Here is an 18,685-nt window from a genome sequence, read left to right as displayed (position 1 = left end):
ATGCAATTAAGATTCAGGCTTTGAGTGGGATCTACCATCACACAGAATGACACCAGGTTGAAACTGCAGATAACTGACTTAAAGAAATAACTAAGCTGCTGGTGTCATTTTAGGAGGGTCTAGTATTACTTATCTTGGGACAAGATAATCAAACACCCAACTTGTGAAGGTTGTTCAGGTAAGTGCCAGAAGTCTTAACAATAATTTGCCAGATGTTGTGGCTCTCCTGCAATATGAGTACATCCATAACTGTGTTGTAATGAAATTTGATTTCATTACCTACCCTTCATCTAGACCTTGTAGAAACTTGCAAAAGATTAGCGATAATGGTCAGAGACCCAGATATCTCTAGACAAATTTCTTGAAACCCACAAACAAAACTTGGTGAACTCCAAATCACCCTAAATAAGGAAAATCATCAATTCATAGACAATTCATAGATGGTAGTGGATTTTGCGAAAAGGATGGACATGGCTGCGGTGAATACGTATTTTAAGAAGAGGGAGGAGCATATGGTGATGTACAAGAGTGGAAGAAGATGCACACAGGTGGATTATATCCTATGCAGGAGGGCCAGTGTGAAGGAGATTGGAGACTGTAAAGTGGTAACAGGGGAAAGTGTAGTTAGGCAGCATAGAATTGTGGTCTGTAAGATGACGTTGGTGATCAAGAAGAGGAGGACAAGTGTGAGAGCAGTGTCAAGGATCAAATAGTGGAAGTTAAAAAAGAGTGATTGTGAGGTGGAGTTCAGGGAAGAGTTAAAACAGGCACTGGGAGGCAGTGAAGAGTTACCAAATAGATGGGTAACTACAGCAGAGATGGTAAGGGAAACAGCTAGAAAGGTGCTTGGTGTGACATCTGGACAGAGGAAGGAGGACAAGGAGACCTGGTGGTGGAATGAGGAAATACAAGAGAGTATACAGAGGAAGAGGCTGGTGAAGAAGAAGTGGGATTGTCAAAGAGATGAAGAAAGTAGACAGGAGTATAAGGAGATGGGGAGCATGGCAAAGAGACAGGTGGCAAAGGCTAAGGATAAAGCATATGGAGATTTGTATGAAAGGTTGGACACTAAATAAGGAGAAAGGGACCTATACCAATTGGCTAGACAGAGAGACCAAGCTGGGAAAGATGTGCAGCAGGTAAGGGTGATAAAGGATAGTGAGGGAAATGTACTCACAAGTGAGGAGAGTGTGTTGAGCAGATGGAAAGAGCACTTTGAGGGGCTGATGAATGAAGAGAGTGAGTGAGAGCGAGAGAAGGTTGGATGATGTGGGGATAGTGAATCAGGAAGTGAAATAGATTAGCAAGGAGGAAGTATGGACAGCTATGAAGAGGATGAAGAATGGAAAGGCTGTTGGTCCAGATGACATACAAGTGGAAGCATGGAGGTGCTTAGGAGAAATGGCAGTGAAGTTTTTAACCAGATTGTTTAATGAAATCTTGGAAAGTCAGAGGATGCCTGAGGAGTCAGAGAAAAAGAGTTTTGGTACCTACTTTTAAAAATAAGGGTGATGTGCAGAGCTGTAGTAACTACAGAGGGATAAAACTCATCAGTCACAGCTTGAAGTTATGGGAAAGAGTGGTAGAAGCTAGATTAAGAAGGGAGGTGATGATCAGTGATCAGCAGTATGGTTTCATGTCGGGAAGGAGCACTATAGATGCGATGTTTGCTCTAAGAGTGTTGATGGAGAAATATAGAAAAGGTCAGAAGAAGTTGCACTGTATCTTTGTGGACTTGGAGAAAGCATATGATAGGGTGCCTAGAGAGGAGTTGTGGTATTATAAGAGGAAGTCAGGATTGGCAGAGAAGTATGTAAGAGTGATACAGGATATGTACGAGGGTAGTGTGACAGTGGTGAAGTCTGCAGTGGGAGTGACAGATGCATTTAAGGGGAAGGTGGGATTACATCAAGGATCAGCTCTGAGCCCTTTTTTATTTGCAATGGTGATGGACAGGTTGACAGATGAGATCAGACAGGATGCCCCATGGACTATGATGTTTGTAGATGACATTGTAATCTGTAATGAGAGTAGGGACCAGGTTGAGGAGACCCTAGAGAGGTGGAGATATGCTCTAGAGAGGAGAGGAATGAAGGTCAGCAGGACAAAGACAGAATATGTGTGTGTGAATGACAGGGAGGAAAGAGGAATGGTGAGGATGCAGGGAGTAGAGTTGGCTAGGGTGGATGAGTTTAAGTACTTGGGATAAACAGTTCAGAGTAATGGTGAGTATGAAAGAGAGGTGAAGAAGAGACTACAGGCAGGGTGGAATGGGTGGAGAAGAGTGTCAGGAGTGATTTGTGACAGACGGGTACCAGTAAGAGTGAAAGGGAAGGTCTACAAGAGGGTAGTAAGACCAGTTATGTTGTATGGGTTGGAGACAGTGGCATTGATAAAAAGGCAGGAGTCAGAGCTGGAAGTGGCAGGGTTAAAGATGTTAAGATTTGCACTGGGTGTAACAAGGATGGACAGGATTAGGAATCAGTATATTAGAGGGTCAGCTCAGGTTGGACAGTTTGGAGACAAAGTCAGAGAGGCGAGATTGCATTGGTTTGGACATGTGCTGAGGAGGGATGCTGGGTATATTGGGAAAAAGATGCTAAGGATGGAGCTGCCAGGTAAGAGGAAAAGAGGAAGGCCTAAGAGAAGGTTTATGGATGTGTTGTGTGAGGACATGCAGGTGGTTGGTGTGACACAGTAATATGCAGAGGACAGGAAGAAATGGAAACAGATGATCCACAGTGGCAACCCATAATGGGGACAGCCAAAAGAGAGGAAGAGATCAATTCATAGACTGATTTAAGTCACTTTAGAGAGTACTTGAAACACCACAGCATATTTCCAAATGCACTTATTGAACTACCTGTAAATGAAAATATCATGAGTTCAACTATCTAACAAAGGCTTGGCATGCCCAAAGATTTTTAGAATTAGTAAATTTTAACTCCCCTGCACAAATAGTTATTTGAGGACTTTAAGTAGACAAACCAATTAAAAATATTTGATGTTTTCTGGAAACTGAACTGAAAGATTTCAGGCCCCCATATAGGTCTAGCTGTTTATTTATGAATATTACTTCCTTATAAGAAATAGCATAAACTCAGTAGGCCTAGTCAGAACCAAATATATTGGGGAAAATAAAAATACACCACATTGAGGGAATACAAGCATTAATAGGTTCTATAACAAAATCAAAGTTGGGCTAGCCTGGTGCAAAAGAAGTGAGTGTGACTTTGATAAATGAGGTCAGAGCAAGTATGCACCATCAAGGCCTATATCTCCAGATCTAAATAAATACATTTTGAAGAATATTTTGTATGTGTGAGATGTTATGGTCACTGTGAGGTGCACTGTGTGTGGGTCTACAGTAAAACAGCCTCAACATTTCTGCTAACATCATGTCATAGCATCTTGAACGGGTGTGAACCATGCATGGTCAAGGATCGAGTTCATCGTTGACCCCCCCCCCCTCAACCACATTAACTACATTTGCCAGGAACTGGCCTGCTAGTTCCATGACACTGGCTAGAAGTCAGGGCACTATATGAACATAAAAACATCTGTTGGAAAGCTGTTATCTCAACTACATCCAAGACCATCACCATGTCTGTGTGTGGAAACAACCACCACTGATGTATCAGTAGAAATAATACAACTGTGGGAGTAAGATCTGACACATACACACAGCCATGTCATCTCACATCTAACAATTTACCAACTGTTCAATGTCATGGATGCTGCCCCTTCTCCAGCAAGCATTTTATGACAAACATTGCATGGTCCATTGTGCCATTCATCCTGCCCAGTGAGTCATACACATGGCTTATGCAGTACTGTAAATCATAATGCACACCATGCAATACTCTGTCTCTTTCAAGGCCTTCATTCAATTTGCCTACACCTTGGAAATGCATGACTCTCAACTGTACCTCATTATGAGGAACATACCTCATTTGGCATCTTAAAAAGTTCATGTTCCTCAAAGTTCCATGCTGAAAAGATCTGTCACACATTCACTGTTAGGAATTTTTTAACTGTCATCCATGGTTAATAGAAATGAATTATATTAATTCATCAAAATATATTTTTGACAAGTAAAACCAGCATATTTTAACCACCCTATGACCTTCCTAGTTGAAGTTGTTAGTCACCCATTTGTATGTGTGCCACATTTGTTCCACATCATGAGGGCCAGTGTTCCTCATTTTAGAGATGGAAGGTTGAGAACTATGTGGAAATGTCCCTGTAGGTACATTGGGTTGTAGATGCTGACATACCAACATCATGGTGGAGGACAATCAGTATTCCATTGCTAAGCACTTCTACCAAGACATCTGTGTGGGACTGTACCCTTACAAAGGCAAGGGGAAGACTCTGCCAGCCATGCAAATGGGGAAACCACACTACCCTGATCAATCATGTCTCTATCAACTTATCCACTCTCAAATGGCTGTGTGTCATGTGTATGTGTAGGTATAATGACTTGTGTTCATACTATGTGTCGGGATGTGGGAGCTACATCCCTCCTTGTCAGACAGACCCTCTGAAAACACAAACTTTGCCTGTTCATCCCTGGCATCCTAATCAGAGGCAACCAATCCTCTAACACTGGACAGAGAAATGTCTACAGTGCTGATGGCAGCCTCACCTTTGAGTACACCAAGAAAAATGAAAAAAAAAGAAAAGAAAAGAAATATAAAGATATTTACAATAACTATATACACTTGATCAAATCAACTACACATGCAAATGCACATAATCTTAAAAAGTAATACATATAACCAATGACAAAGAAGTATGCCCATATTATGTGCAGTTGACCATCATACCTCAAGTCTAGATGTCCCTAGACATGCAAATTTCAGATGATGGTGGTATTGTAAGCATATAACTTAAAATAACTTAATTAAAGCCATAAACTTAATAACTTATAAATGGCATACCTGGAGCATCAGTAGTGGAAATCCTCTGGTTGCCCTCCACCTCTATCCCAAAATCTGTCATCACATTGTAAAATACTTCTGACATGCATGGATTGCTTAAAGATGACAGGACCTCCTCCATCTCAGTGAATGGTGATTGGGTAAAAGGCCCACCCCCAGTAGTTCTTCACTCCTGTGCCAAAGCCTTTGCTATATCAGTAGTCTTTTTAATCATTTCACTAGCCCTATGTCTGACACTATTGTAGTAATGGCCCTGGTCACCCACAGCATTCACAACATCAGCCACCTGCTGCCAGATATGGTCACAGAAGGGCTTGTCAGCTGAATGAGAAGCTAGGGGCCATATCCCATGGAAAAGGAGGCCTAGACTATGATCTCCTTCTCAGCATCTGAGAATAGAGGTTGATGTGGGCATGACCTATTTTTTTTTTTCAGTTTAGCAGCCATACCCCTGTTGTTAAAGAAAAATAAAGATGAATAAGAGGCCAAACAACACAACAGGGGTGGGAGGGTTACAGGCTGCTCTACTTCTGGGGAGCAACACTGTTCATTATACAGGCTGTGTTTATAATCATTTCAAACAGTTCTGAAATTATCAATGCAAGCTTTGTAGTTCTGCACTGCTGCCAAGAAAGGCTAAAATGTATGGCTATGGACCTGAACAAACTGATTTCATGTATATACACGGTGCTACAAGTCGGAGGGTGGCCATGGTGGTGCAGCGGTTAGCATTGCCACCTCACAGCAAGAGGTTCTCCAGTTTGATCCTCGGCTGTGGTGCCTTCTGTGCAGAGTCTGCATGTCCTCCCAGTGGTCGCATGGGTTTCCTCTGGGTGCTTCAGTTTCATCCCAAAGACATGCTGTAGGTGGATTGGATACTCTAAATTGGCCCTAGGCGTGAATGTGTGCTTTCTGTGGAAGGTTGGTCCCTGGGCTGGCAACTCGACACCATAAAACTCCACTGCCAATCATGAGCAGACAGGTGATCCACTGTGGCCTCCCCTAACCGGGAAAAAGCCAGAAGATGGTGCTACAAGTCAGACATGTTTGAACATCCTAAGAAAGTTGTCAGAACTCCATGAAATACAAGTAAATGATAACTGCCCTAACACAAGTTTTGTTTGTTCATTTCAAAAACAATATCTTGCAAGGTTAGGCAGCAGTCATTGCAAATAAAGGGATCCAACTTATAACTTGGAATCCATACTTGTAAAGAACATTACATACCTTGAAAGAGATCAGGCAGTTCTCATAAAAGTATTACAAATTCAACAGTTGTATTGTCAGCAAAATGTTTGTTTGGTAGTACTGGGAAAACCAAGTAGTCTTCCTATACACAGTGGAAGTTCCTTAGCCTCAGGTTCTGCTTATAGCATGTAGATTAACTTCCCATGCATATTTAATATGTTAATTAAGTCTCAGCTCATTATCATTCCTGAATCACTCCATATGATCAACATGCTAGCCAGGTAAAAAGCACCTACACAATGACATGCACATGTCTAAGCAGTACATGTATTAGTATTAAGACTTTTGGCTAGGTTATGCCTTGCAAGTATGACTCATTAGCAGTTCTGTTCATTCAGTTATTTGACTAACACTCCTGCTAATGAGAAATACATTTACAATGGATACGTCAAAAAGAAAAAAAACCTTACTGAGAAGTTTTAAGCTGTTATATTTCATGAGTTAGGAGAGAACTTTGATACTACTTTAGTTTTCATTTTGTAAGGATATTAGATGTATGTGATGACAAAGCAATTGTAACTCATATTATATATATATATAACTAAGAAAGAGAGAAAAATAATCAAATCAAACTCAAGGCAAAATGTAATATACTCATGGTGCTAATGTAACACAATGAAGTAGTACACACAAACTGAAATCAGAAACTCTTCTCTTGCAAACGGATGTTTGTAACCTGCCTTGCTTTACCGTCCTCACTTCTGCAAGGATTACAGTCACACAGTTGTACTGTGATAGGACAAATGGCAAATGTATGCTAACATGGGTATCATGCAGAGTAAATGGAAATGTTAGAAGTACTATGGATATGCTTGACTTTCTATAATTTTGCTTGTGCATTTTCAGGTGCTGAAACATGTTTGTCATGTCAATGTTTCAATGTGATGCCCTAAGTTTAGTGTTCAAATTTTATGAAGGTGCCATCTGTAAGCATTTTACTTGTATAAGCCCTCAAAGTTGATAAATCATTACACTAACTATGCAAACATTTTTTTTCCATTGGCTTCTTCCTTTGCACAATGATTGGCATTGCATGTTGGTGCATGTCAGTGATGCACTTCACTGAATGACAGCTCACTTCCTATGGCAAAAACACAAAATTTAATTTCCCTTGCAAAAACAACCATCACTCCCAGAAATGAGACTGACAAGGTGTGCCTCACTCAACAGTTTGGACAATACTGAGTGCAGGAAATACATATGTCATGTAACATTTGCATTGGCTCAGTGTGTTAATAAAATATGTTCTGACAAACTGTACAAGCAGTGCAGTGTTTGAATCCACATTAGCGGTATTTTACTTTTATGTGGCATAATACGTGCACGATCTTTGTTTTATTTACTTTAACCTAAACTACAAATGGAATTTATATTGTTAAGATTGTGGTCTAATTGTGTACTATGTCTGCTAAAAATGATAGTGTGATCTTTGTCACCTGCATTATTCGTATCAATGACTGTACAATAAACACACTTCTGTGTGCATACTGAGAACTAAATAGCACATGTGCAATAGTATGAGGTAATAAAAGTAGGAATATATTAATGATTTTTTTACTCCATAAATACATAAAGCTGTCATTGAAAACAATCCATCATCACACCCAGTTGTATTGTGACCTTATTATTATGCAATAGTTGGCATGGAACACGGTCACTACTTAGGAATGACTGAAATAACTGGCAATTTACATGTTATGGCAAAATCCCAGAAAAGAATTATGCAAGCACTAAGGCATTTCTGTCATTAAAGCAAATAAGCTTGGCTTCATCACACATCAGTTAGCACTGAAGAAATTAAAAACTAAACTCTATGGCTAAATTTACACATAAAACATATTTGCCTAAAATCATTACTCCAATAAAGGTATATTGTATATTGAAAAACTTAAAGGGTTGGCAGACTCATCTACTTTAGAAGATTGGAATCCCAGTAGACTTTCATAACACAGAGATGACATTGCCGAAGGTTCAGATGGCTGAAACTTCATTTTATCATCTTTCAGACTGTTAGTACTGTTCAATAAAGGTAAATAAATATATCTATGTGCGAATGTATGTACCTTTTCACCACAATAAACAGGACATGCTGGAGGGATAGATTCCTGTCCCAGAGACTTCCCATACACTGGAACAAGCTACTCATCTATGTCAAGCAAAGTTCCTCATTAGCACTCTTCAAGAAAAATCTTGATGAGTGGATGGGAAATAGGAAATTCACCCTGGGGATCACTTCTGTGGCTCTGCTCAACAGGGGCACAGGAAAATAACTTTCTTGGGTGGTGTAAGCCAGGAACCTTGTTTACTGAAATGTTGAATTTCAGTATCCCGAGACCATAAAGGCAAATTTTTAAAATAGTGAAAGTGCATGATCGTGAATTTGAATATCTCGAATTTGCAGTTATGGCTTTACACTTCGGTACGTCCGGTGTTTTCTGTCGATGATGTATGGTGGCATGTGTGGATTTAAGTGTGATTTAAGGTAAGTGAGTGTTTTGTAAGGATTTGGGGTGGGAGTCTGAATGTATGTGAGTGTGTTTGTAAGTTGTACATGTGAGTTAGATTAGGCAGGTGTAAGTATGAGTGTGTAAGTGTTGGATGTGTTGGTGTTTGTATATGTGTGATGTGTGTGTCTGTGTGGGAGGGACTGTGGAATGTCTGGGTGTGAGTTTGCTGTCTATTCCTGTTTGTGTGATCTCGGAGTTAGTATATATAAGTAGGAGATGTTGGGGGCACAGCCTTCCACATTAGGGCTGCAGGTGTCTTTCCCCCTGCTTATATTTAGTGTAGGTGTGTTGATTTGTGTTGTTGTGTTTGTGTATGTAGTGTGGGTAGGATAGTGTATGTGTTGTGTGTGGTGTGTATGTGTTCACAATTTTGTATTTCGTGGTTTTGGGGTTTCGTGATTTTGAACGTTCGCCTTTATGGTTTTGAGATACTGAAATTTGAGATTTCAGTATTTCAAGATTATAAAGGGGAACTATATATATATATATATATATATATATATATATATATATATATATATATATATATATATATATATATATATATATATACAGTATATACACATACATATATTTACTTACCTTTTTTGAACAGTGCTAATATCAATGTGAATAATGCTGACACCAAATGATCAGCATTATGTACATGCAAAAAAACTTTAAAAATTTAAAAAAAAAACTTTTTTTTGCACGGGTGGAACCACTCCTTCACCACCTACATGTCTGCACCTGCTACCTAACCAAGCTGACATATCTACCCTTCTTATTTCTAAATATCTTCGACAACATTCCTTTCTCTCTCTTAAAAAAAAAAAAAACAAAAAAAGGCACCAGTCTGACAAAAAAAAAAAATACATTCCATACATAACTCTCCACTTCACATGTGTGTATGACTCACTTAATTTGGTCCAATTGTTCACACATTACTAAGCTGTTGCCATGCATCCTTTATTATGCGATTATCCAAGTTTTCCAATTATTTTAAAGTACAGTGTTAGTTTGTGAAGAAGTGGATAGCTGTGTTGCACTCCCACCACCTACTGCACATTCCTTAAAAACTTCCCCCAGTGCTCTACCTTCGTCTTGTTCCTCATTTTCATTATTGTCCTATCAACCCCATCTTATCCCTTTAATCTGGTCAAAAAATAGTATCACACACCACACATGGCCAAAAATGGCCCATAAAGAAAAAATGTATTTCTGTCCTCAGCATATGTGCGATGCTTGGAACTGAGCAACAACACCGCCCACACTTCAATAATAACAGCTGCTGCAGCCTGGTCTTTGGATGCCTTCACATGGTGCTCCTTGCAATACCATGCTTAGCCTCCCTGCACAATAGAAAGAAATAATGTTACCAGTATGAGGAGACTGTCTTTTTTAATATGTATGCCAAGCTCCAGGGTTTAATGTACACCATATGGGATGTTTCAGTTATCACTGCTGTTGTGAAGTCTGATGCACAAATATCCCTTTGCTTCATACATTTGTCATGGTACCTTCCACTGTATGATACCTGTAAACTGGACTGTGATGTCCGCTGTGGTGTCTTCAGATAATATTCAGTCCTAGTGAATGTTTTAGTAATATTGGCAGGTATTCAAATAGAGCACTGTGAAAAGCATTACTCAAAATCATTTTACCTTGTGAAGTTTCTAAAAACATACGTCTGGAGTGTTTCTCCCTGGGTCTCCTCTGAAAATAGGCTCTGTCCTAGTCAGACTTTCCCGGTCAACTAATGCTAAATAAATAAATAAAAGTGGGGAATAGATATGTTAGCCCCCCAGCACATCCTGCTTATTCCTTAATTAGTCTACCAGTATCCTTCTCTCTGCTTGCTCACTGTTGTCAACACTGTACTGGAAACAACTTTACAGAGTTTTAACAATGTCAATAATAAGATTCACACACCTCACACATGCTCAAAAAATGGCTTACAAAATGAAATATCTATGGCTATACTCTTCATTTACATGACACTTGGCACTGAGCAGCAATGACCACTGTTAGTTTTCATCATAAATGAAATAAAAATAGAAAAATAATTCTGCATGTGCTCATACTTTGCCATCATCTGTTGAGCAAATACTGAGGTTCAGTAAGTGATTGCGACAGAATAAAATTAATGTCGGTAGCCTCTGCTACTGGTATATAATTTATTGGCTCATTTTATTCCAAATATGATGACTTTACTGTAATGCAATCCATGTACTTCCATATATAAATGAGTGTTTCACTGCCTCACATTAGTTTTTTAGGTGTGTTCCAGTGAGATGGTGGAACTACATACATAATTGCAGAGTTGTGTTAATGGATACAGTGCAGACGTATTGCATGTATGACTTTTACCTTTCATGCTCTGCACACATCACGGGTGCTTGTCAATAATGCATGCAATGATCTGGAGTTGATCAGTCAGGAATGCATGAATGGTACTCCACTGGTCGACTAATGTGACTATTAACCATCATACACTGTTCATCATTCCATAAGACAACAATTAATGTGAATTATGTGATGCACGACTTGTTGCAAGTTGTAGTCAAAACATCAATGTTGTTTGTCTATCAGACAGCATTGCCAAGTCCTGCCAACATATCATGTAAACTACACTTGTGAATATATGCTATAAGACTTCTTCTGTGGTGTTGGCAGTTAATATAGTTCTGTATCATGAAGACATAGATAGACAGATGTTCACATCCAGCACCTGTAACCTGTATGAATGTGTCACCAAAATACTAGCAAGAATGACATACAAAAGGTGTGATGTGCACACCTCCACTTAGTGGAAACATTTACATGGGGAGATGGATCCCCCAGCTCTTAGTCTCCCTTTTATGTTAAACATGCTGAAGCAATCCATTCAAATGTGTGCAGTCTGACACTTATAGAAAGACATGTATCCTGTGGCATGAACAGCTAATACACATCTTTCTAGAGTGTGGAGTAAAGGTTTCAAATCCAGCAATATTTAACTACTTGGGCTGTATAACAGATAATTAATCATAGATAGGAATGGCTTAACCAACAGATGTGATGTAGGTAATCTAGGCTGGGGTAACATTTACTTGACTACAAGATATTGATCCTGCTAACCCTCTTTTAGGTGAGCCATACAAATTCAAACACAATAATAAAGACATCCCTTCCAGAGTATACTTTCTGATATCAATATGCAGGGGTATAGAGTATGGACATAGAGAGGCAGGGGTTCTAATCTGGCAATGTATAAGTACTGTATGTCTGTAGGACAATACTGTCAGACAAGGCAAGCTTACTCAATGATGGTGATATGAATGACTTACATTTGTATGTGTATATTTGTATGAACCATGCCATGACTAAAACAGTTTGAGCCCTAAAACCTTATTTTAGGGGTAACATAACCACTCAAACACACTACTGATGTATTCCCTTTGAGTGTTTTATGACACTTCTGATATTATTTTTTTTCTGTAGATAAGCAGTTAAATCACATTATAGACTATTAACTTAAGCAGGTGTTTGAGTCTCTCAAGGTATAACTACTGAGTATATGGGAATGCTAACAGGTAGGACTGGCTTCTCCAAAAGAAATGATGTCTACAGTTTCACTTATTGGAAGCATTTACAACTGGTGAGAAAAAGGCCAACTTTTCTACTCCCTTATATAAACCATATGCATTCAACCATAACATTTAAGTTATCCCTTCAAGTGTGCATTTTCTGAAATCTGAGATATATTTTTTTTGTGTGACATCATCAGTTAGTGCTCTGGTCAAGAGGATCTAGACATGCATTTCAGACTTTCAAATATGGTAGTATGCGACTTCTGTTATTTAATTCTCATTATAGCAGTTGTGACGCCCCTGCACTGGCCCAGTAATCAAGGACCCTCAATTCTCACCACTGGCAACAGTGAGGGACATACACAATGGGAGAACAACAAGTACACATGCAGTAAAGTACAATTTCCCTTAAGAGTACACAGAGCTCACAGTTAGTCTGGGGCTGGTTTCTCCCTCTTTCTCCAGATCCCCAGTAAGACTCCCCACTGACACAGCTATAGGGTTAAGATCTCAGCCGAGTGGCCAAGCTAAGACCTGTAGTACCTTCTCTGTCCAGCCAGTGCTTTGTGTCCCTGCCCAAGTAGCTTTCACACACACTTTGAGATTTGATTGATATACAATCACACACACACACACACACACACACACACACACACACACACACACACACACACACACACACACACACACACACACACTCACACACACACACACACACACACACACACACACACACATACACACACACATGCACACATGCACACACGCACACACACCTGGGAAAGGCTGGCACAGGTTTACTAGCTATTCCTCCTTCTGCCCAGACTATAAGGTAGTACCAGCTGCCACCAGCCACCCTTACTTATCAGCTACTATAATGCCCTTACAAAGGGTGTCCGAGTCCTCTGTGTAATGTTACTATTAATCCAAATGGTAGTTTTGACCAAGACTTGCAAGGCTATTTAGGAGTGGCCTGTACAGTGTCACCAAATACTTCTGCAAGCACTCTAAGAGCTTAAATATGTCTCACAAATATCAGCCACAAAGATAGGCTTAAATATATTTAATAATAAATATTAAAAGAAGAACACAATACTCAGAAAATAAATGCAGTTACTTTTCAGAGTTCAAAATCACAGGAAATATTTTAATAGAACATTGCAGGACAGTCTCAGATAAATGCAGAAAACATCTAAACTAATATTTACTTTATTCCTATCTATATCTAAGAGCGATGCTATGCCCTAAGTCTTACTTACAGACAACACGCAGGCAGAAGTGCTGAGTGTATGTTTCTAGGTCCAAGACAAAATACAAAATGCACAGTCTCTCTCTGAGAGAGTTCTTAAATTAATAATAAGCATTACTGCTATGTTAGCTTGGATGACATTACTCTTTGTCACCTGACTTTAGTTCCCAGGCTAAACAGATACTGACAGAATTTTAGCATCTTAGTGTGAGAAGTACATATCTCTCGGAATTTTGCAGAACTGTGTAGCTGCTAGGATGTCATAAAGCAATCAAACACTTTACATTTTAAACCTAGTAATTACTTTTCTTTCAAGACAATAGAAAAACTTCTAGCTCTAGATATTGTGCCTGCTTGCTGCCTTGAAAGTAACTTTTATAGCACATCATAAAGCACTTAATTTCATCTCATTTTCTTGTAGTTTTGTTAAGTTAATCTTCTATGTTCCAGTGGGGTATGCTGTGGTTACATTCTTGAAGCTCAGTACATAACATGCAGTTCTGTATAAATCATATCAATATTCAGAAATGAGAAAGAATTATTTACAAAATTCCAGATAGCTAGGCTGGCAGTGTCACAGTGGTAATAAACAGAAATGGCTTATTCAACAAATCATGATGTGTGACATGCTACACAGTGGTCACAAAGTAAAATAGGACCTGAGCTATGGTAGTTTATTGTGGAATTTTGATGGGTGAGAAATGTTTTTCCAGTAATTTCTGCACTTCCTTATGGCCATTCCCAGTTTAATGATACATGTATTTCATTTTCTATGATATGTCACTTGGTACGATGCACCATACATAATCAATGGTGGAGAATTTATATTGTCATTTGTTGTTTTGCAGCAACAACTGCTGAAAATTTGCCACCAGCATCATGGATTTGCTGACTATTGCACAATGAAAGTAGTGGTTGATGCACAGAAAACATCAACATTGTTATAGACTAGTCTACAACCGTTAAATGCAAATTCTAGCATTTTACACAGTTTACTAACAACCTGATGGTGATATTGCAACTGACTTTGATGTATGTTGCATGTAGTTATCCAAGTATTGGGATTTGATACACAATGCTTAATTCATTAGATTTTTTTCAAACATGAAATTACAAATCCTTCTTATATGTGTTTTGTCACAGTGTACTAACTGAATATGTGTGTCATCAGCAGTTAATATGCATGTAATATCATGCTTTTATAGGTAAGCATACATTCCACTCCAATCATATAATACTTCAGAATAGTGAATGCAGTTGTGGTAGTCCTTACACAATAATGATATAAGGCAGACTTGTGCTGTGATCACTTCTAGGAGATAACTGTCATAAGATATTGAGTTATCAGACTATTAATCATATCCATAGGCCTACATTGACATACATATGCAAAAAATGACAGTTGTTAATGGATTGTTTCCACGTTTCTTCTGTCTTCCAAGATTTTCATCTTAGTAAAGCTTTCCTGAAATATCACACATCTCCAGTTTATATGCATCTCATCTGTTATATTTCAAAAATATAAACAAGTTAGTATAGCATAATTCTGTATTAATTTTCCGTTCAACTTGTCATTTCTGTTTCTGTGGAATGTCTTTGTGGATTACACTATACAAAACATATTGGATGTGTTCTTCTGTCTCACGTCCTACCCTTCACAATGTGCATGTTACTGCCACATCTGCTATTGTATCTACTTACAGTATTTATATGAGCAGTATGAGTAGAAGTTCCATAATTTTCTCGATTTGTCTGCACATTTATCTTTGCTGTTTTCCATTATTCCTGCATTAGTAGTTTGATGCATATGGTCATGGGAAGCTGTCATATTTTGTTACTTGCATGTCTTTTGAAACAAGCCATTTCTTTCTTCTGCAGATTTTCTGACTGAGTTGTCTTTCTTAAAGTGCACGCCAATGTACGTGAAGCTACCACATGTCCATTACAAGATTTATTTCAATATACAACAGTATCGGTCTTCCTTGTCCACCTGTTATTAGGGATCCCCTTCCTTTTATGTATTCATAATTGACCTATTCTTTGTGCATGCATGTGCACTTGCTCACAGATCCCAGGATTGTTTATACTCCTTAGTTTACATCATGTACACGAGCCCTGGCTTACATCATTGCAGCCATTAGCCTGCATTGTGAGTTTGAACTAGTGCTACTCATCATGCATAGTACTTTGGGTTCTTGCTTATTTGAATGGCAATATTGCTAGTCATGCACACAATATTGATTGTGTTAGCTCCAGTGCTTTGTGTATGGGACACTAATGAATCTTCAAGGCATGTCAGAAAAATCAGCAAACATTTTAAAGTTAAATCTAATTAAGGCTTATAATAAATCATTATCTAGTCACATTAAAGGTTCTGTCAGAATGAGTAGCACAAATGTTAAAGTTACCATAAGGAAATCAAAGGGGAACAGAAATTAAAATTGACATCTAAAGTCAGTGATTATCATAACTCCTTATTTAGCTATATCTTATGTTTAAGAAGGAACACTCAACGATACTCTGAACTAAATCATAATGGTATTACATAGTAATACCCTAAAACCTTTGCTAAAATCCTTGCAGGTAAATGTAGTACCAACTTAACAGCAAAAGCAGTCATTGAAATCTCACAAATTTTCATGTCCCTTCCTTCCCCAAGATTATTACAGAATATGTCCTGAGAGCAGTTGAAAATCACCTCTGGGAACCAACAACATACCTGGTTGCTTAATTATGGCACCAAACATAATGCCTCTGAAACCCATCTAAAACTACTCAATTAACCATAGTCTGTGTATCTTCATGAACTATGGAAATGGATATTGTTATGTCCTCCATAATTTAGGTACTCACCTCATATGCAAGGAATGCTAGACCAAACAGACAAAGAAGCCAGATATGCATATCCATGGAATGCACTGCATCTGATTTCATAAACTTCAATATTAAAAAAATAATGTGTTAGACCTGCAGTAATATGTTACTCATCAAAGGAGATGACATCTCCTTAATTTAGTAACCGTTATTTTGAGAACATCACTGCAGCTGCAGCTAGAGGTCATGCAGTTCATATAGCATGCCTGAATTTGCCCCAGGCCTTTCACTTTATTCATAAGCTGGATGCATTAGCAAGACTTAAATAGAGGGCATTATGTTTTAAGATGCACAGCAAGCTGACTTACCCAAAAAATAAACATTGCAGGTTCCACTTTAGAAAGCAAACATATGTCTAGTGTAATTTCTCATGGCTCTATAAGAAGAAGACTTCTTTTCAGCATCTGTTTTTTTTTTTTTTTTTGGATTACAAACCACTATGCTGGACATATGACTTACGGAATTTGGGAATATCTACAAGCTGGGTGTTTTCATTTGCTCAGCATCTGATACCATGTTACTACAGCAATGGCTAAACTATACACATCAGTAGTATATTAGGAAACTGGATGCACACATGTGTAGAATTGTTAAGTTTGGTACATTAATGTGAATAGCAGTTTACAGAATAGACAGCACCCCATTTTAATTGGTAGAGTTGTCAGGGACTTAGACTGCTGCCTATTCTTAAACCATCATGTAGGAACAGTACTTAGGAAATCCTTCTATTTTACCCAATTAACAACTAAAAGTTTCTTGCCCACATCAAAAGAAGTTATCATTCATCTAAACTTTGCCTGATCAGATCAGTTATAGAATATAAGGGCCTTTTCTCTATGTATCTGCCTAAACACATTACTTAGCTAGAAAGACTCCAGAGATTCCTAATAATAAGCATCATCAACATAAACATCCTCACTCTTAGCTGCTAAAACAAGCTCTCCTTATATTTTGTCTTGTAGTGAGTCCTGTGCTGGGATTTACAGCTACCATTCCATGCCGGTAAGGGACCACAGTATAGCTAATATTCCATGCCGGTAAGGGCCCACATATCCTTGACGTCCAACTCATCCAGAAAACAAATAGCTTCACAAACCTCAATTAGCAAGCGAACAATGCACCATGTAGGCAGAAATGTAGTACTCAATGCTTCTCCCATTTCCAGAATAACTTTCTGCTACACATGAAACAGCATAATACCCTCACTTCTTATAAGGCAAATCCTGAAAATTATAAGAACTCCCCACAAAAGTCAATGCAGGTAGACTTGTTTTACTGTACTGGAAGTAGAGGGTACCACATTATAATGGCTGTTGAAAAAGCAATTTGGTCTGTGAACTTTAACTTTGTCTTCAAAATTCTATGAAACCAATAAAATCTGCAACAGATGAAAAGATGCCAACTCAAAGAACTAAAAGACTATGCCATCAGTCATTTCATATCAGATGGCCAACTTGTCAGCAGCTATTTTTTCAAATATTATGTGGACATAAAGACACCAAGAAAAGGAAGAAAGAATTGAATTATTGAGAGAAAAAAGGCCATTCTACATGTTATGCTCACAGTTATCCTAGATTTTCATCAGCACAAAACACTTATGGAATTTGACATTTTTTGTTCCTTTACCTATTGCATTTAAGTTAACTTCAAAAATTACTTCCACTAAAATTTTTGTTCAGGTAATTTAAATGTAGAAAGATTTACAGCAATAATAGAACTCTCTTTAAAGAGAATCAATTTTAGCTCAATAATATTCTTGAAGAAAACTGCAAGAAGCAGACATAAATGCTGAAAGATATAACATAAAGAAAACATGCAAATTAAGGGCATTAAGACATCACTCACTGAGAGAGATGAAATATTAAGGGTGAAAGAGTCACAAGCAATTTTTATTAAAGCAAACTACATGGATGTTAGACAAACTTGAAGAAGTGGTGAACACATAGCAACTAGGGGTACCAGAGAAGAGAGAGGGTGAAACAGACAATTACCTAACCACAAGGTTGCCAAAACTCCTTAACCTTCAAGTAGGTTTTTCATATTACATAGAAAGAGCCCAAAGATCTCTTATGACACTCCCAGCAATCAAAGTTCCCTTCTATGGTCAACAACACTTAAATTTACTTCACACCTAGAAAAATAAATTAGTTTTAAGATCGGCTTGGTCTAATCTTCCAACAAGTAAACATAGCATTTAGTTTGAAATAAGTTATTCAGTTAAAACAATAGAAAAATGCTTTTTGGTCCATAGTTAAAGATTTAAAGACAAGAAACATGAACCGCAAAGCATCACATAAAATGATGAAGTCTACA

The sequence above is a fragment of the Protopterus annectens genome, chromosome 2.part2, assembly GCF_019279795.1.
Source record: "Protopterus annectens isolate FY-2018-M chromosome 2.part2, PAN1.0, whole genome shotgun sequence".
Taxonomy (NCBI): domain Eukaryota; kingdom Metazoa; phylum Chordata; order Ceratodontiformes; family Protopteridae; genus Protopterus; species Protopterus annectens.
The sequence above is the reverse complement of the archived record's forward strand: the minus strand, read 5'-3'. Positions refer to the sequence as shown.